Source organism: Dermacentor variabilis, chromosome 7 (assembly GCF_050947875.1).
Source record: "Dermacentor variabilis isolate Ectoservices chromosome 7, ASM5094787v1, whole genome shotgun sequence".
Lineage (NCBI taxonomy): Eukaryota > Metazoa > Arthropoda > Arachnida > Ixodida > Ixodidae > Dermacentor > Dermacentor variabilis.
This window is the reverse complement of record NC_134574.1, coordinates 58720458-58742114: the sequence shown is the minus strand read 5'-3', so window position 1 is coordinate 58742114 and position 21657 is coordinate 58720458. Positions and strand designations below refer to the sequence as shown.

Sequence of the window (21657 nt, the reverse complement as noted above, 5' to 3'; positions counted from 1 at the left end):
TCATGGAGTTGCGGCGATGACAGTTTACATTGGGTGCTTGAGAATATTGACACAAGGCAGAAACATTTAAACAACGCGCGCAGGGTCATGCGCCCCCTCAAGAGGACAACGGCGTATTGGAGAAAAAGACAACGAAATCATGGCACGTGTTTTCGCCGCACGCACTTGCATCGTAGATGGCCGTTGTCAGCGTCTGCAAGAAGAAGAGGTGAAGCGACGCTCGAGATAGAAGAAGAAGGCATTCTTGATCTCCTTTTCAGAACGCGGCAGTCCTTTATTATTTACCCCCGGGGCACAAGTTAGCCCACAATAAATAGTTGTGTCTGGACTCCCTTAATTGTTCGTTACAATTCTGGTGGAGGTGCTGGGTAATGATTTCCAGCCCAAGTCGAGTTGGAGAAAGCAGCCCGGAACCACGCCATCTCAGACCCAACGAGTTCACGCCTGTCCACCAGCGCACGAGCCGTCGCCTACGTGGTGAGCCGCCTGAGTTTCCTCTTTTGCCGGGGCACACTATAACAGCAGCAGCAGACAATCCTGAAATGACGTCCCAGACAGCCTCAACCCACATCATCGTCGAGCAGCCGCGGACGCCGGAGCCTTTTCACGGCGATACCTTCGAAGACGCCGAGGACTGGTTGGAAGGCTTCGAGCGCGTCGCTGACTACAATGGATGGGACGAAAACCGGAAGCTCCGCAATGGTTACTTCGCGTTGCAAGACTGTGCGCGAACGTGGTTTGAAAACCATGAAGCTGTCCTCCGGTCGTGGGATGACTTCCGACGGGAGCTGTTGGCCACGTATCCGAGCACAGACCGCCGGGAAAAAGCTGAAGCCGCTTTGCAAGCAAGAAGCCAACGAAACAACAAAAGCGTGGCAATGTATATCGAAGATATGTCCCGCTAATTCCGCCGGGCCGATCCGAGCATGAACGAGGACAAGAAGCTTCGGCACCTGATGCGCGGTGTGAAGCAGGAGCTTTTGGCCGGTTTGGTTCGGAGCCCTCCACGCACCGTCGCCGAATTCCGCTCCGAGGCGACAACTATGGAAAGGAGATCAAGAATGCCGTCTTCTTCTATCTCGAGCGTCGCTTCACCTCTTCTTCTTGCAGACGCTGACAACGGCCATCTACGATGCAAGTGCGTGCGGCGAAAACACGTGCCATCATTTCGTTGTCTTTTGCTCCAATACGCCGTTGTCCTCTTGAGGGGGCGCATGACCCTGCGCGCGTTGTTTAAATGTTTCAGCCTACCGAGCGATTGAACAGGACGCTGACCGATATGTTGTCAATTTACGTAGACTTAGAGCAGCGTACATTGGACAAGATACTACCCTATGCAATATTCGCCTACAATACCGCATTCCAAGAGACCACTCAGGTAACGCCATTCCAGCTTGTTTTTGGTCGAACAGTTACTACACCCTTGGACGCAATGCTGCCTGTCAGCGACAGTACAGAACAGAACCCTGACATCAGCGACTTTACCCAGAGGGCCGAAGAAGCACGTCAGCTGGCGCGACATCGCATTCAACAAAGGCAGCGCATCGACGCGGACCGATACAACCTGCGGCGAAGGGAAATCGAGTATGCTCCAGGCGACAGAGTATGGGTGTGGACTCCCGTGCGGACGCGCGGCCTGTCCGAAAAGCTTATGCGCCGTTATTTCGGCCCTTACCGAGTACTTCGCCGCATCAGTCCCCTGAACTACGAAGTTACGCCAGAAGGACAAGTCAGCTCATCACGATGCCGGCGTCGCACGGAAACTGTACATGTGGTCAGACTGAAGCCATATTATGACAGGCAGTGAATATTCGACCAAACATCTATTCTGTGCCATATACCACTTTAGTATGGACAACAGCTTGTGAACAATTTAGTCGCTGTACGCATCGGGACGATGCGTTTTGGAGGGGGGATAATGACACAAGGCAGAAACATTTAAACAACGCGCGCAGGGTCATGCGCCCCCTCAAGAGGACAACGGCGTATTGGAGAAAAAGACAACGAAATGATGGCACGTGTTTTCGCCGCACGCACTTACATCGTAGATGGCCGTTGTCAGCGTCTGCAAGAAGAGGTGAAGCGACGCTCGAGATAGATGAAGAAGGCATTCTCGATCTCCTTTTCAGAACGCGGCAGTCCTTTTTTATTTACCCCCGGGGCACAAGTTAGCCCACAATAAATAGTTGTGTCTGGACTCCCTTAATTGTTCGTTACAATATGAACGAGCACTTCAGAGACATCCGAGGCACGTTTATATGGTACAAGAGCACAACCTCCGCTCAAAAATATAACACAAAAAGAAGCTTGCGATTTGGGGCTATCATAAGATCGAGTAGTACAGCGCTTGTTGACCTTGTTCAGAATGACGTCATTGTTTCTTTCCGCGTTTGTTTCTGAGAAAATTAGTTCAAGTTACGTTTATTTCAATCACAATGTTGGATGTAATCAGGCAAAAGTTGAAAGCATTTCATTAGAGGGTGCCTGAGCACTCTGTGTAGATTACGCACGACAGTGATAGTAAGAATACGACATTATTAATAATATATTTTTAAAAAAGTTGACCTAATAATGCAGTGTAGTAAAAGGGAAGTACCTCCACAGTATAGCTGCGGTGCGCGCAAGTAATTAACAGACTAAAGAACAGTATTGTGGGCCGGTAGTAAACTGGATAGACCGTTCGCGCCTTGGTAAGAAGGTAAGGTTGCTCCTGAAGGCAGAAAGTCTAGTGGGCCATTAAGGAGGCCATTTGGCTCTCACCGCTTAAAAATCCCGCAAAAACGCATTGATGCCATAACACGGCACTGCATGCCAACGAATAAAGAAAACTATTTTAAAGTAAAGCTTTCTTTGCTTCTTCCTGCGACTTTTCCACTGGTGCTGTTGCTGTCTTGCACGCCATTGTCGGACGACGGTTACATGGAAGGAGCTTAGAAAAGAGGAAAGGAGGCACAAGAAACTCCTTTGGATCTTTCCATTGCGTCACATGTGCATAGTGCCCTCTGGAGCTGCCTGGGCTTCATCAGATTAGCCTTCGGATAGCTGTAATTATCCGTGACCCCCGCAAAATCCACTGCAGAATCTGCAGCGTTTACCCTTATCATAACATGCAAGTCCTGAAGAGAGGCAGATATAATGTTAGCGAAGGCGCAAGGAGAAGAGGTTGAGAGTACGTAGAACCGCGGTTTGCGCGAAACGAGTGAATAATATCCTTGCCGTTCTTCGCTCGCAGTTCTCATAGAGGGGGGGGGGGAGGGGGGGGGAAGACGACGTGAGAAGATAACGAAACCCTACTACTATAGACGCGGCAGTGGTGTCGGGCAAACTTAAGGCACCGGTACTGTACGTTTACGCTATTTCTAAAAAAATTTACACCATGCAGATTTGTCAAGTAGAGAACTGACGGAGAGCGTGCAGACACAAAGCCCCAAATAATTGCCGTAGGATACAGGCGACACTAATGAAGTGGCGGCACGTCAAATAAACACTTATGTGCCCGCTGCGGTAGCTTGACGGCTATGACATTGTTCGTGGTTGCAGGTTCGACCATGCCGCGGGAGCCGGATTTCGACGGGAGCGAAATGCAAAAATGTTGGTGCATTTTGCTTTTGGAGCATGTTAAAGAACACCATGTTATCAAAGTTAATGCGGAGTGCGCCCTACGGCGTGCCTCATATTCCGATAGCCGTTTTCGCACGTAGGCACCATAATTCTGCCAACACGTTTGACTCGATGCGATTTGCCATGTGAAGCAATGACAATGTTCAACACTCTAAAAGGTTGCGAATACTGGTGCACAACAACGCCTCGAGCAAACACGTCTCGCTGTACGTTATGTACTACACAAAGGGCAGTAGTGCACGCAAGGTAGCATTTAGCCATCAATTCACTACTGTCGTATTGCACTACACGGTAAATAAATCATACATTGGCTGTCAGCATTACCGCAAATTAACGTCAATCAAAACAAACAACACAGAAAGCGTTGCTTACATCGATTCGCACAGCGCGTGGGATCAGCATAATTTTTAGACTATGAATTGATATGCATAAGGATCGCGCTCATTAATGCAATATTTTCTTTTGCAGTGAGCGAAAGCGGCTATCGTGTCCACAGTAATATTTATTTAAACGGATTCAATCCCATGGCCATTACATCAATGCCAACTGCCATGGGATCATGGTCGTCAAAATGGGATACAAACGACAGGGAAATCAGGAGGTTGATGAACGGCAAGAAGGCAGAAGCTTGCCCAAGACCTCAAGAAACTAACCTTACTTTTTGAGCAGCGTAGTCAGGGGGCCGTGCCATGGTTTCAACGTCCATTAAAATCCTCCAAAATATGAACAGAGGCCGCAAAAATGCGGGCATTTGGGAAAGGTTAAACCGTTGGAAACCTCAGGACAGGCATTAGCTTAAATATAAAGGATGACCCAAAGATAAGAAATCGTGACGTTGACAGGGAGCAAGTTGGCCGATACCCCTGCTAAATGGGCACTTTAACGGCAGTTAAGGAAAACGGCAGTTGGTCTTAACGACCGCTAGGTGGAGTTACACGGCAGCGCGAGCGCCATTGGAAATCCCACGGCGATTGAAACCAACGGAGCTCGCCGGTTTCCGTTCCGCCGCCGTTTCCGTCCGTTTTGTCGTGAAATACACAAGATGGCAGCCCCCAGCAGCTACGTGTCCCCGCTGTACGCGAGCGCACCGGTGTAAAAACGCTTTGCTGGACAGTGTCACTGATTCATATACTTATCAGCTTGTGGTAGGAACACCTTGCCGAACTGCGAGCTCAGAAACACAATGCGCGCATGTACAAAAGGATGACGACGCTGTCGAACCACCTCTGTTCAGCCAGGCTGTACAGCGAGAGGGCGACGCGCTGGTGTAGGGGTAAGCAAGCACGCATGTTCGTATCCTACCGTGCTAGTGAGGGACACAAGCTCACGATGTAGGGAAATGTGGAAGCGGTTACAGGAAAGTTGGCCTTGAAACATTGATTCGACAACGTCAGCACAGAGGTGTCGTACCAAGACGGGGGTCTGGAAAGCGTCCACACGCTCCTTTGCCTGGCACACATCACCACAGCGAGTGCAGCGAGGCTGCGACATCGCTTCTCGGCCGCCTTCCGCTTTTTATTAATTGACGCTTTGCTAATACGCACAGCTTGCAGTTCAGCCCTTTTTGCAGACAAGGCCTTGTAGTTCGCAACGAGGAGAAGCGAATCCGGTGGACAATCACGATCGTATTCATAAAGCGGCCGGCTAAGCGCCAGTCTACGGCTGTTCTCGGGTGCGCGTCGCAAAGTCGCACCACGTTGAACACTGCACCTGCTGAATCGCGCGGACTGTCACTCGCTGTACGAAAAAAAAAGAAAAAGCGCAGTGGTGCTGCGGTTAGTACAAGCGATGGAACGTGAAATGGGATGCTTCACCAGGTTCAAACCACAACAAACGCAGCCATATGGCCGCGCCATCCCTTACAAAAATTTTTAATGTGTTTTTTTAGAAAGTCTTTTGAATTTTCTCTATAGAACTCTATTGTGTTTATTTTGATTGCCTATAGAATTTTCCTATAGAGTTCCAAAAGTTATTTGGCCACCGCATTCTTATAGGAACTCTAAAGACGCATTTCTATAGAACATTTCTATCGAGTTGCTTTAGGGATACTAAAAACAAATTTCTATAGAATATTTCTATCGAGTTTCTTTAGAGATGCTAAATACAAATTTCTATAGAATATTTCTATCGAGTTTCTTTAGAGTTGCTAAAGACAAATTTCTATAGAATATTTCTATCGAGTTTCTTTAGAGATGCTAAAGGCAAATTTTTATAGAATATTTCTATCGAGTTGCTTTAGAGATGCTAAAGGCAAATTTCTATAAAATATTTCTATCGAGTTGCTTTAGAGACGCTAAAGACAAAATTCTTTAGAATATTTCTATGCAGTTGCTTTCGAGTCCCTACAAGCAAATGCCTATAAAAGCTAGGCCGATATGTGTAATGTACTTGCAATTTACAAAGTTCAACTGTAGGAAATAAGGACTACAGTAAATGCAATGGCAAAATAATTGGTGCTACAACCACAAACTATTCAGTTTGAAATGTTTATTGCACTTCAGACTAGATACATACTTCATATATGTGACATACACGCTTCAGACTAGAACTTGCAACACACAAACTGTAGCTGCCAACATGCTTCTCAGGTCAAGCTGGTGGTGCAAACACACGAAACATGAGGTAAAAGAATCAGTGGCAGACTTGATTACAGTTGACACCTGGCAATAACAGGCTTGACTAGGACAAGAAACCATACCATTAAAACGGCAAAAGGAGTGCCTGTTCCAGCAGTGCACATTCAACGGTTGGATACTAAAGCCTGAAAATAGACTGATATGAATGTGCACTGCAATGTTGTGTCAGCCTGACGAAACGACACAGAATTTTAGTCTGGTTAAGTGCAAAAATAACACTGACAGTCGCTGCAAAAATGTAGAAAATAATGGCTTTCACAGATAAGTACACCATATACCGAAACTACCCAGCATATTAGTCTATGCTTATGTGTAATATTAGCACTGGCAGGCCCTGCAAAAATGTGGCAAACAGTGGTTTTCATAGAGCAGTACAGCATATATCGTACAAAGTTTAAAAGCTTGTATTTCAATGTAAGGGAAATAATTTTGAGATCAGAGCCAATATTCTAATTAGGGTGAGAAATACAAACCAGACCGACACACGCAATGACTAAAAAAGAGATTTAGCTCAGGAGCTCCTATGTAATGCACATGAACAGTAAAATAGTTTTTCTCGGCAACTATGGAACCAAATTTGATGAGGTTTGATACATTTAAAAATGTTTAAAGCATAGTTTTTACATTAACACCATCCATATTTATTAAAATGTGCTGAAAATAGCAAAACTTGAAGGAAAAGGACTTAGTTTGCAACTGTAAAAAAATAAAAAAAACTAGCACAAGTTTGTTAATTCTGTAAATTTTCCTGCTCAAATACATCCAAAATACATAAATACTTTTGAGACAACCACATCACTAATTTGAATTAAGTTTGTGGCATTTGAGAATTCAACTTGTTGCAGGAAGGACTATTTGGCAGGTTTAAGAAAAATAACACCACGAAGCTTACTAATCCCCGTCTCTGTGCCAGAAAGAGATATCACAGTTCTGCAGACTCCATCTGCTATTTCTAAAGTCAACAAACTTTATATATGAATTTACAGCTTACATGAAATTGTTGCAATGTTTGAGACTTTCGCACATCTACTCATAAATTAGTGATTGTATATTAGAGCAGCATATGGTATCTCTAATTTGCCAGATTAAATTATGGTATTAGGTCCAACAGAAATGTGATCTCATTTTTTAGTTATGAGTAAGATTTGTTAACCGTACTGCTCAGTTTCTTTAAAATTTGCAGTTTTCATGAATTTGTATCAAAAGCAGACTAGCTGTCTGAAAATGTTTTATCATGGTAGTGTGCTACAATGAATTATGCTTTTTCAAATAACATGTTTACTTTGATGCAATGATATTTCTTTATTTTACCTGATTCCTTGCTGAAAAACTGCACAGTATGCACGAGATATGAATAAATAAGTATTAAGTGAATAAGTAAACAAATAAATATTGCGCTTTGTCTTATCATTCCCCCACCAGCATGACTTGTATGGAGCTTTGGCTACTGCTCACATGTTGCAAGTTCATTCTTACATGATCACCTGCTATTTCACTTCCCAGGAAAGGAGCGAGGAAAGGCTAGTTTTTGGCCTCATTTGGTCCGTCTAGTAACGGCGATGCTGGAGCCTGGAAAATACAACTGAAATTAATTTTCAAAAGGTGTAATGAACACCTTCAGCCATAATGTATTAGCAGGCACAAACATGCCACAAATATCTATATAGTTGTAGCATTATGCTAAGTTTGATTTCAGTATTTCAGAAAAGAAATTATAACAGAAAAGTGGCAGAACACCCCTCCTCCCCACCACTCTGCCAAACAGCGGCAGTTCTTTTGAGAATCACTTTTGACAATATATTTACTTTCCCAAGATTCTGTGACATCAGCAATGGGCCAATGTGCCTGGCAGTAGAATATTATTGCTGATGACAAAAAGCATCTCCAAACGACAACAGCCTAGTCACACATTAATCTCATCTTGCAATGACAACACATTTCCCATTTATAACATAAGCAAGCAGGAACACCCATGAGCTAAGAGTCCTATACAGACGTCACACTGTGCATAGGAAACAAATTTTTGAAAAGAAGGGAATGACCTACTGGCTTGTATTGCTTAGCGGTAGACAAAATTAATATTCCATCTGCTGTTAGCCATAGTTGGTATGTACTATGCTTAATATGCCAATAATAAATGTCTCACATGGAGCTTGAGCAATCATGATGATGCATGTAAGTATCCATTGTATGGGGAACAATAATTTTTTAAGTTGTTTTCGCAAATTATGATGGATAACTGCCAATTTGTGGTATTTGGAACACAGTCGCAGTGTCACTGTCAGATACAATGGACACAGTATATTCGTGCTTTTTGAGTTATTGAAACAATTAGTTTCTAATCTAGTACAGGTATGTACACTGATATGTATCCTAAACGCAATGATAAGACATCCCAATTGCAATTGAAAAGTTAATTCAGTTTAAATTAAAAAGGGTCCTTCTTGCAACATGGCATGTGAAAAACAGAAAACAAAAATTATACTAATCATGTAACTTTGAAAATTGATTGCATAACTGCTCTGTAGGTCAAGCAGAAAATTTAACAAGAAATAACGTGCCTAAAACTAGTTGCAACAAACAAATTTGTTACTACGAAGGTTGCAGACAATTCAGTAAACAGATTGTGACCCGGTCTTTTTATGTGGCATTCCTCAGCGAATTTGTTGGTCAATTGGTTGCCGCAGCTGAACAAAACAGATGAACAGTCTAAATCTGGTGTGCAGCCCCAGTCCCACCGGTGCATGGTCAAGTGGGACGAACATACTGATCCGGGGAGTGAATTATGGTGCTGTCTTAGGCACGTGTTGAGGCACCGGCCAATCTGCTGCATGTACATTTGACCAAATATACACATGATCACAAGAATACACTACACTACCCCTGACAGACACAAGACAAATTTAGTGGTATCTAAGCAAGCCTTTCTTGTCAGGGTGCCTATATGCACAGCAGTCTGCAAGAGAATTGAGAAAGGCAAGCAGGCAAGGGAGGCTTGCTCGGTGAAAGATACCACCAAATTTGTCGTGTGTGTCACAGGCAGTGTACTGTATCGCTTTCACGTATGGTCAAGCGTACATAGGGCAAACTAGCCGGTATCGTATGTGTATAAGAGATCACCATATTTCATTCAAAAGACCAGTATGGTCATCCAACTTGGCCGTACATTTCCACAACGGGGCTTCATGTTGGATTACAATTGTTCATCTGTTTTCATCCACCGTAAAAATTGACAAGTGAAATCGATGAGGCATACCACATATATAGTAAGAAATGTGGGTGAGCCCCCATTTTTAATGCAACAAACAAAAAAGGCATCCTGTGTAGGTCACAAGGTATCCATATCAGCCCGTGCCTATGTACTACTGAAGTAAATGCAGCATAGTAAATACTGACCATCATATTAATTTTCCAGAAATTAAAGCTCACCAAATGTGTATTTTGCAGTGGCTGTTACTATGGGAACATAGAAGTAACTGTAAAGATATCAATGATAAACAAAGGTGTGCACACTACGTGCTTAGACCTGTGACATATTTAGTCCACTACACTTCGAATTCATACATGCACAGAAAACTGCACGAGATTGTAGCACAAACAGAAAAAAATTACGCAAATAAGGGGTACAGCATAGGAAATACTTTTCAAAGAATAAAACCACAAAAAAAGTCATAAATACACCACGTACAAAACAAAAATTATATTTAACTTGAAGGTAAGCAACTTACGCAAAAGAAATACTAAACATCAGGAAAGGTTAGGTATAGTTTTATACAGAACACAATAATGTGGGCATAATGGCTACGCACACAAATAGGTAGCAAGTTCAATAAGGTTGCATAAATATTTAGTCTCTTTAGTAAGCTGCATTAAGTAATGTGTTGACAAACTTCACCATGAATGACACCAAGCCCCCTTTTTGGAACACATACATTTCATACACACCTGACATGACCATCCAGATCACACGCCATGCTGCTGCAGCCATATATCCACAGGGTCTGCATTTCTGGGGGCTCCTCGATCTTGTAGTTGATGTTGTGGGTCACGGCCTCGCCACTACAAAATGAGTTCTATGTTAGCTTATAGCAGTGGCACAATAAAGCTGTGATATCGTGAAAACATGCAATCAGAACCTAAGAGTCATGAAAACAATGTCTGCACTAATGTGGAAAGAGAGCAAATGCTTGAAATCATCGAATGTCATGACAATAGGGACCTCTACATCAAATAAAGTTTTGGACGCGCCGCAGTAGCAGATTACAATCTGATCTTAATGTTTTTTACATTACTTCCCTGTCTGTCATGTCAACGTTCCCCTGTCATGCTTAGTTAAGTCAGTTATGTCAACACATCTTGTCTTGGAAATAAAGGTGTACTAGTAGCAAGCTGTGATTGGCTTACATTTTTTCCCTAGAACTGCTCGTTAGCCAAAAACCTCGTAAGCAGAGATTGTGCACAACGTCGAAGCATTTATAAGTGAGGAAACGTCATTGAAGAAAGAATCGATGAAGAGGTAGACGGGTCGTTACTATGCAACATTAGCAGACAGGCGGGAGCTCACGCACAGCTGCACAAGGTGAACACGATTTCCGAAACTTTTCTCGGCGGAAGCAAACGCTTATCAGGATTATCAATTCCGCACTGTGGCAATAGAGTTGCGTACACAATTTTTACAACGAGCGCGTAGCAAGTATCAGCACAGGGTTCACTGTTGACGTGGGTGTTCCACTCGCTACGTTCGCAAGGCACTCTATACACATACGGGAAGCACACACAACACGGATGAACGCACGTGTAGTTGGTGAGCACGATTGCTTACCGTTTCAACAGTACGACGAGGTCGAAAGGCGCTCTCCAAGTTTTCAGTGATGCGTCTGCGATGTTACTTGCAGCAAACAAGCCGCTGGGTAGTGGACGAGCTGAGGCACGCTAATAATACGCATTACTTCTTTGCGCCGTGCACCAAACTTTCCACGACAACCAGCGGAGACAAAGGTATTCGACCTGTCGCGTTGAATACGAAAATACTGGCGCCGCCAGCGCCGTCTGTATAATCGTGCGGCTGTTGTGGCCTCCGTGATTCCTACAATAATACCCACTACAGCAGGTTTTGTGCTGTTTTGTGCCGAACTACATACATATGTTGCTAGACAAGAAGAAACATGGACATGCTCATATTGTGTGCTAAAGTTTAGGGCAGAAATAAATCACATGCAGTATTCTTGCTTTTGAATCGCTTATGCCACATGTAGTCAACAAAAAGCATGGCCTTCAAGATCTAGACAATTTACCCTGTGTAAGCTATCGCTGGGGTGTGATTAGAACGATTTCAACCTCGGTCACAGGCCTTAAAACCCTAACTGACTTTATGCGCAGCCGTTACCTGCACTATCTGCGCCCTCACTTCGTTTCTCATTGAAGTAACTTCCTGCTGTCGTTTAAATGTAGCCCAGAAATTGTCGACACAACCTCGGAGGTACACATGTGTAGTGTGTGATGTTTCCGTGCGCTTGTGTCCGTCGCACAGCAACATACATACGATGATTTTTAATTTTACCTGTGAGGCACAGATTACGCTTATGTGTTCCCTATCTTGCTTTCGTGGCGATGTGCTTATCATGCGCGGATCGCGCTCATGTGGTCCATGACTTTTCAAGATTCCTTGAACAAAAATCGTTTCTGCAGCGTGCATTTGTCGCATTTGAGTGGTGTGTGCCAGAAATGTGCGGCGGCGTTCGATGTGTTTCCGCCCCAAGTGCTGCAGTCACTGCATGCCAGCAAATAGATATGACGCGTTTGCTAAGGCGCAGTTTTGCTTAGTGTTTCTTGGTATACATCTTTGTGAGTTACCTGCATATGCGATATAAACCACAATGCGCGCTTCCGTTATATTTCTTTGGTTTTCCTAATTTCGGTTAGTGTGATGCTTGCCTTCGTCAATGAGTGTCTCTTTAACGATGCTCTTACTTTATAGTAAAAAACCTCTGAAATGCCGATTGCAAGAACCAGCGTCTTCCAGTGCCTTCCAGTGTGAAACCAGCGCGTTTTTTTTAAGCACTGGATCGCACTGGGTACGCTGGCGCTCGCTGGGACTCACTCGAGACCAGTGAGAACGCTGGATAAGAGCTGGGTCACACTGGAAGAGACGCTCGCATTGGAAACTGTGCTGGTTGTGTTTGTGCCGCGCTGGCTCCAGTACGCAAGGAAGAGCGCTGCTGAATATTAAATGCTTTATACAATTTCATCACTTCATACTAGTCTCTTGTCCTAAATAACGCTACATCTTAGGGTCATAGAACTATTTCGTGTCGCAGCATGGAATATAGGTGCGTGAGCTGCCTTGTTTATTCCTGCACATGTGACAATGAAAATCACTTTCGTTTTTTTGCATTTTGCCTTTTGACAGGGCGGATAGCTAAATTCTTGAACGAAACCACGCAAACGCAGAGGACGCCGCTTTTTTAGTAGTTCGCACCTAACGTATGATTGGGAGTTATCGCCATTGTCGCAGTGTTGTGGAGTCGACATGAAATCCAGAAGTCGTTCAGACGCCCTCGAACGGACCCCGAGTTCGAAGCCTACCGCTGCTTGATATTATCGCACCGATAACAAGGCTGAGGCGATTCGTGCGCTTCCACTTTCCCTATTGTACTAAAAAGAGTTCTGAGGCTCAAATACACACATTTTAGCTTTCGCCAGCTACCCGCGGCGAGATAAGTCCCCACCGAAGCTTAAGCATAGCGTATCCGCCGAGTCCGTCTGCACGCTATTGGCGCGTCTAACCTCAAGAATCAAGAAGTCTAACAAGGATAAATTACTTTATATTTCAGATTTCGCATTGGTGCTTTTAAATAGACAATTTTTTCATGTCTACAGTGCCACCACAGGAAGTGAGGAGCGCCGATGTGACGCGTCATAAATGCAGGTATATATGCTGTCGCCGAAGGCTCCCAGCACTAGCCTGCGCTTCTTTGACGAATATATATGACTAGACAGACGTGTAGACTGAAAGACATTACTGAACTAAGATAACATAGCATACCCCTCGCGTGAAGAACAAGAAACGGCTATCGAAATCGGCAGTAACAGCCCATTCATGCAGCGTCCCGGGTCGGTGGTTCATTTAGGACTTTTTTCGAAGTTAAAATACCAATCGCAAGTAAAAGTCGATGTTATGGCACTTCCGAGCACACTATTGAATACGGAGAGCAAATTTTTCTTTGTCCTACAGGCGTGAGTTTTAGTCGCTGGGCGATAGCGCATCTACCACGTCTGTGCAAGACTTCTTTCTGTGAAACTAAAACTGCTTCTCGATTTTGGTATGCTAAATTATCCGCCCATATCCGTATGCTGGCGTGGCGTAGCGGTAATGAGCCGGGCTGGGGATCTGCAGGTGCGACGATCGAATCCTGGTCACAGCACTTCCGTTTTTACATGTTCTTATTTTCGTTTTTTGTTGCACTAAAACGCTCTCTGTTGCTTTCTGTATTCAAAAAATACATACGGTGTCCAGGCACGCGTATTTAACGTGCTAGAGCTGTTTTTCGCACCAGTAACCAGCGCCTCCCAGTACGCCGCGCTTGTCCAGCATCCCATGCATCCAGTGCGCGGCACTGGACCCATAATCCGGCGATGCACTGGCTACTGGGTACTGTTTATAGAGTGAAAATATAGAGCCGTTACTAGACAGGCCGCACTTTAGGTTCTTTAATGTCCTATAAACGTTCCTTTATAGAACTCAGTACATATGCCATATGATGGCACATATTTAGAACGGGAATGGAGAGCCAGTCTAGAGACAGGCCGCATTAGAAGTTCTGAAAACGTTCCATAAATTTTTCTATAGAATTTGGTGCATAAGATGTCAACACGACCTCTATAGAAATTTTATGGTGGATGTAGAGCCATTCTATAGACAGGCCGCATTAGAAGTTCCGAAAAGGTTGTATAAACATTTTTCTGTAGAATTTGGCAGGCACATAAGATGTTAATACGACCTCTATAGAACGTTTCTGAAAACGTTCTATAAAAATTCTTCTATAGAATTTGGTACATAAAATGTCAATACGACCTCTATAGAACATTTATGGAGGGTGAATGGAGAGTCAGTCTATAGACAAGCCGCATTAGAAGTGTTAAAAACTTTCTATAGACATTACTTTATAGAATATTGTACATATGATGACAATAAACCCTCTATAGACTGCTTATAGAGCGTGAATGGAGAGTCATTCTATAGACAAGCCGCATTAGAAGTGTTAAAAACTTTCTATAGACATTATTTTATAGAATTTAGTACATATGATATCAATACACTCTCTATAGAACATTTATAGAGAACGAATGGAGAGCCATTCTATAGACAGGTCGCGTTCGAAGTTTTAAAGACATTGTATAAAAATTACTTTATAGAATTCAGTACATAGGACGTCAATACACCCTCTATTGCACATATATTGCGTGTGAAATGACTTGTTTCTATAGAAAGGTTTCTATAGACTTCTTATAGAGATTCTATGCAGACGACTCTATAGATCGCGAGTTCCTATAGAGTCCCTTTTGACTCCATAGGAACTCATTAGGAGCTCTAAAGGAACTCTAAATCCATTTTCATAAGGGATGGGTCGGATTGGATCCAGAAACAAATTTTTTTTCTAGTTCGCGAGGTAAAAAGTTGAAGAGTCACGTGATAAATCATCGAAACCGAAGTGAACCGACTGAACATGGAAAGTGCCGTGTGAGCGCAGCCTCCACCGTTCCGTTCCCACGGCCGTTACGGCGTTCAACTGCCATTTGCGTTAACGGCCGTTCGAAGCTCTCGTGTAATAGGGGTGTGACACTATCTGCCTTGTATGCACTGAACGCAACCACACTGAAAATCGAGAGCCACATGCATGACACTCGTGCAGCTTGTTTTGATTCGCAGCCGGCGGTCGTTTGTGTTCTTTGAACGGCCTAACTCGTCGAGACGGGGCTACCGCTGCTGCGGATGGCGCACTTCCGACGCGGCGTCCAAGATGTGTGGAAACTTCGCGCACAGGCACGCGTAACCAAAGGCCGAGCGACCGCCGCCTCGCCGCGCGCATGTCGCTCGACGCTATGTAGGTGCGTTCTTGCCAGGGATGGCGGCGCTCCCTTGGCGATGGGGGGCGGGGGGGAGACAGTATGTGCGCCGTAAAGCCTGCGTATGTAATGACAGGCCACGCGAGGGTACGATTCTGCGGCATGATGGGGCTGATGGCTCGCGGGATGATTTATGGGTTCGCAGGACATGCCAGTGCACCATGCCGGCTGTACCAACGCGTATGGACCCCGCGCAAGAGGGCCACGTTGCTTTCGTTTGAGTGATGTTGATCTGTGTGTTCCAAAAACCGGAATAGTAAAACAGGCTGGTCAGAGTGTGTATTGTTGATGGTCCCGCCCACTTCAATATAAAACAGATTGGCAGAAAGTCAGCGAGGAAACCTAAAATAAGGATTCATCCGTAAGGTTATTTAGAAGACTGTGTAAGCGAGGAGCGGGAAAAGCGAGCGAGCCGATAATCGGCCGCCACTACTCGATGCGTACGGCTTGGTCTAAATAAACCTACGTATTTCTAAGTTGGCCTCCCTGAGTGCAAGGTGTCGCCGGACGGAAGTGATCACTACCGGAAGATTCGTCTGCTGGAAGACCTGGAGGAGAAGGAATGTACCTGGTGGCCAAATTTTGGCACCAAGAAATTGGGCGTTGAAGCAGTTCAGCGGAAACCCGATGGTGCAAAATTACCAAGAATGTCGCCGTGTGTTGAACAGAGGTCAGGTAATTAGGTCCTGGGGCCGACACCAGCCCTCGGCAGCTGTCAGGCGATTGCACGTATAAGCGAGATACCTGCACTCTTAAAAAATAGGAAGGGTATCGCAGCAGTGAAGCAGCCGATTTACTCTTCAAAGCGTTGTTTTCCTCTCGCAAAATATCGAGGAGAGTGAAATGCATTCTTCACTCTGTCACCAAGGAGAGAGTGAAATGTGCTTTTCAATCTCCCCTTCAGAGAGAGAGTAGAATGCCCGTTCTACTCTTGCTGCAATACAGAACAAAACGTAGCGTAATCTTCTGCTTCAACTGTAGGTGGCTGGCCCCGAACATGGCAATGTATCATTCATGCACACTGAGCAAAGAACACATCGTTTTGCTTCTAAGAGAACAGGCCACCGCAGTTCAAGTGAACGCGTAGCGAGCGCTCTACTTTTTCACTCGGAGTTGCTCAACCACGCGCGTGCGCGCTCAAGATCGCGGAACAACACAGCACCGGAGAAAGGTGATCCGTCCAGCGAGCAGCAACGAAGGCCATCCAAGGGACATCGTGTGTCAGGCATCTCGCGTCGCCGGGAAAACACGACAGTCGTTCGTCATGCCTTGGGTATAACAACAAATTCTCCACGGTAAGTGAATTCTAACTTAAGTGCACATTCTCCGTATATGTCATGCTATCGCCAGGAAGTCGTCGCTGCGCTTAGCCGACGCGATTGACAACGGACGAGGCATACGCGCTGTGTCTCTCGATATCAATCGAAAAAGCCAGTCGTCGCGATAACTGCATGTGATTTTATCACTTTACCGTTGTCCGTTAGAGCTTTGAAAATCGGAAACGCTGCCAGAACTATGGTATGTTCAATAAGACGCCAGGCGAGAGGACGCTTAAAATGGTTTTTTCACCAGCCCGTGATTCCGAGCCTATATATATGCGGAGCGTGATTAGCGTGCGTTTTGTGTGTTTGAATTTATTCAGTTTGGCAGTCTACTGTGCACGGAACGCTGTTGAACTAAGGAATCACATAACAGAAGGCGTCATTTTGCTGGCAGCACGCTTTTGTTATAAATATGCCGCGCGCTGCACGGTGTCTCGCCTAGGGGGAATCTGCGGCCACTGAAGTTACGTGCAGCACCAGTGCTAGTTAGAAACTTTGCCGCAGGCATTCAGCTACATGCTGCAAGAGGTCAATTGGGCGCGTTATGTTGAACTTACTGAAAACGCATGAGGAATCCATTTTTTATGCTGAAAAAGTATAAACCCCATATAAGCGATCTTGCGCGCGGCAGCTACAAGCGACGCGATGGAGATGGCTGTCGCGTTCGCTCATCGCTTACAAGTCGTACTCCGTGCGAGTGACGATTTTGAGCGACGCCTCCCCGATGTTGCCAGTATGAGGGCTGCAATCACGCGTGACGCGTGATTTAGTAATTTACGTTGATGTATTTTACTACAAAAAGTAGCATAAAATATTTCCGGAGCTCCTGCAGTAGGTTCTTCTTATCCTTGCACATATTAAAATTGAATTATTTGCTCGTTCGGCCTGACAATCGGTAGTATTTGAGCGATGTACATCCAATTCCGGCTTCGCGCTATTGGCTAGTCGCTCATAGCGCTTCCGGGCGACGAGTGATGATTTCTAGGTTTGCAGAACCGAGCCATCTGTTCAAGCAACGGCCCGTTTTGTCGCTCGAAGCCGTCGCTCGTCGCCGTCGCGCACAAACCGGTTAACATGTGTGCTTCTCTGTGGTCTGTGTTGTATTTTTGCACTGTACAAGTAAATTCAAGAAGAAAGATGGAACGTCCCTGCCTTTAGTTTAATTGTGTATATGTATATATATATATATATATATATATATATATATATACAATTAAACTAAAGGCAGGGACGTTCCATCTTTCATCTTGAATTTACTTGTACAGTGCAAAAATACAACACAGACCACAGAGAAGCACACATGTTAACCGGTTTGATACACACAATAATTCAACAGATTTGATACTTCAGGTGTGCTATTTTACGCAAGGGGGAAGGGAAAGGGGAGAAAAACAGAAAAAAAGAGTGGAGTGGAAAAGAAAGAAATCGTGCCAAAAAGCATGAGAAACATCGTGCAGCCAGGATTGCCAGCAGTACATCTAAAAAGCACTGTTATAAAATTACCTACAGGACAACCTTACATATTGTTTGCTTCAAGCAACTCAGATCACGTGGATGCATTACTGCAATCAAGTTGTTTCCTTATGTCATATGAGGGAATGATGTGGGCCCAAAAACTGTTTAGAGCTGAAGGATTAGGTTCCATGCTAGCCTCATTGCCTGCTTTTTCTATCATATTGTTATCAGCTGCTTATGTTAGGGACAAAAAGTAAGAGTACGAGCTTTTTCCTGATCCGCCATTCCACACAACATGTATTTGTGACTATATGTACATGCAGATGATCCATAGATGAAAAATATTCTGTACAGTAGAATCTCATTACAAGATACACTTGGTTGTAAGATACATCTGAAAATGGTTTGGTTGGTTTTCCGATGTTTGCCACGTTAACAACACTGTACCAAGAGACACCTATGTTACTAAGGATGACTTTTTAAGTATTCACTACTTCGAAGGGACACAACCCAGACACATTCACTTCGTGCACCTTGTGTGCTCCGAAGGGCGTAAAGATCACGCAATCCTCACACAAGTCCATTGCGCATGTCTCTTTAAGCATGAATTAGAAAAGGAGGGCAACGAGGACAGTGCAGGGCAGAAAGTGTCGGCAGTTGAAGCTGACGAGCGTCTAAGAGCACCTCAAAGGTACTGCGAGCAACAAGGCTTACAAAGTGAAGCATTTAACTAGTTGGGAAGGAAGCTAACACAATCTACAGCCACTAAAAAGCTGTGTATGTCTTCTTGAAAGGGCCCCTAAACCACCGAGGTTGAAATTTAGTTGCGGTGTTGCAGCTGTACACGATAAGGCAACGAACACGTAGCCACGAGAATTTTTCGAAAGGGTGCGGTAATTGTGGAGCTACGTGTGTTTGATTATCGAAACGTAGTCCCCGCTCATCTTACTCTTTTATCTGGTACACGCCATCTAGACAATATCGTCTTTTCGTCGCCTAGTACACCTCCAAATGTTACGGGGCAGGCCATCACCAACGAGAGCTGTTGCTGCCGCACTGGCCCGTCGTCCTGCGAGGGGTGGCGCTAATGACCTCGCCAATACAATGCAACTGTATGGTGGCTCTAGTTGAAGAGCCTCATAGGGAGACCCTTCTGTTGGCGTTTCTGTTCCTTGCCCCCATTGGCTGCCCACAATGGCATCGCGAGCAACGCGACGAGGAAGAAGGAGCGTGTGTATTTGCTTGTAGGCTTTGCCGGCAGTCGTACGATTTCGTTCCGCCAATCGACAGCACCGGAAACTGGCGACATCATCAGAGACAGCCTGGGAACGTCAGGACAAACTGGGGGGTGCAGGATAGGTCCAGAGAGGCGCACGGGGTCGTTTTCTTCATATTGTGGTGCTCCCACAGTGCTAAGCACTGTGGCGTTTGGCATCGTCAATTGTGACAGCATTCTGATTTCGATACGCGTGTTTACTTGAAATGTTCAAAAAATGTCGAGAAGTGCTTTAGGGGCCCTTTAAGCCATCCTGAGCAATTATTCCTTCAGATATATCTAAAAATACTTTAGTGATGATGCATAATAAAGTGATCTAGTCTGGCTCCTCAGTGTTTTAAAATTTTTGGTTTCGAGAGACATGTTTCCCGTGCCTCTTGAGTATCTCTTCTAATGAGGCTTTACTGTAATGTACACACACAATTGTGTAGCTCCTCCTGCAAGTATTATTCATTAAGCCTGGTCACTGTTGTGCAAAGCTTGTGGTTAAGTCTTGATGTCCATACTTTTTAGAGCTATGTTTATTAATTCAGGCTGTTCTTATTGGTTCTTCGATGCAGGAGACAATGCCTGCGAAATAATTGGTCCTGATGACGAGAGCCCTCAAGGGGCAAATGAGATCTCTGTTGCAGAAGTGAGCCCGATACCACCTGAAGTTACCATGACAGATGACACGGCAGCAATAGATACAGAGACTGCCATGTCTACTGCAGCTACAAAAGTGTACAAGGCAAGCAGCAGCGCGTCAGCATCAGCAGCAGTGTCAGAAGGAACCGCACCACGCCTGCTAGAGCAACATGTGTGCTATCACTGACTTTTTTTGTAGTGCATACAACTCATTTGCTCAACATACAAAAGCTTTTCACCACGACTGTGAGCCAGTGTTCTTGTGCAGCAAGTTCAAGACCAAGTTAGGTGTTATAACACAGTACAAGCATCACTTTAAGATATGCAAACGCAAACATATTACAGTTTTTGCCTCCCCAGCCAGCCAACATAGCGACAACAATGTGGAACACATGGTGGAACACACCTCTTCCCCATTAGAAGACAGTAGAGACTGTCAGTGTTGTTGCTAGATCGACTGGTCTTTGTAGGCAACTGGAAGGACAACACAGGTGTCATGAGATTCTTGTTTATGGTGCTGAAGAGGTAAAACAGTAGTTTAATGCAGCTGAAGTGCCAACTGATATTGAGCAAATCGAAAGCAACCACCTGAGAAAGCAACACTATCGAAATTTGAGTATCTATGTGCCGCCAACTCTGGTAAGGATGGCATAGGACAGAAGTGTGATGAAAATCACACAGACACTGCTGTTGCATCATTGGCTACAGTGAGCAGCGACTTGCAGGACAAGAGAGTCAACTGAAACGAACATTATGACATATTGTCATGCTCTCATGTGACCACTTTCCAGGTTATTTTGCATGATACAGCTCATCCTCCAGAAAAGAGAATGCAACTTGTCTGTAAAAAAAGCTTTCACAGAAATTATTGATAACACTATTAACATAGCAGCATCTTTTTTGTGTGTTCAATGTTCCCGGGTGTCCATTAATGCAAAAATTTAAGAAAGAAAGAACATGTGTCGTACTTAAACCTTTTTAACAAGTACGAGGGGGATTACTTTTCTAGTCATGCACCTTGATCATACTATCAAGTTTTTAAATGCCTTTTATAATCATTATTACCGGTTATATCTGAGTGCATTGTATGCATGTAGCAGGTGTAAAATCACGTCAGTTGGATCAGATGCCTTATCTGCAAGAGAGCCCTATATTCATGTAATTTGAATTAAAAGAGGTACGTTAGATACGCAGTCTTTCAGCACTTTACTGCCTGTGGTTTAAGCATTGCTCAATATTTTTGTGGATGGCAGTTTCAACCGGCACAGCACTGCGCTTTGCCACAGTCTTCAAAGCGTGTGTCTTCAAAGTGGTGTTTACCATTTGTGTTGATCTGTTTGTGTATGCATAGAGCAAGTTTTCAATTTTTTTTTCGCATTCTTGTGCTGCCGCTAAGCTTGTATAAGGCAGTTACAAAGTGTGCGTCCCTATAACGAACTGTTCTGTTGAGCTTACACTTGCACATAATAGTGTTCATGTGGCCGCACTTCTATGTAGGTGCACCGCTAGCTTTGTGTATGTTCTCATGCTTGTGTAAAGCTTATATAAGCTTGTTGCAAAATGTATGTCAATAAGCATTGTGATATACTTTAAA

At 44.5% G+C, this 21657-nt stretch overlaps 1 long non-coding RNA gene across 1 annotated transcript; it reads right to left on the bottom strand.

The window, feature by feature from the left end:
• Positions 1 to 7693: 7693 nt before the first annotated feature.
• Positions 7694 to 11212, bottom strand: LOC142589064 (uncharacterized). The gene is made up of 3 exons (XR_012829809.1): positions 11080 to 11212; positions 10203 to 10316; positions 7694 to 7826 (listed from the first exon to the last, which is right to left on the bottom strand). It is a non-coding gene; the product is annotated as an uncharacterized LOC142589064 (long non-coding RNA).
• Positions 11213 to 21657: the final 10445 nt, after the last annotated feature.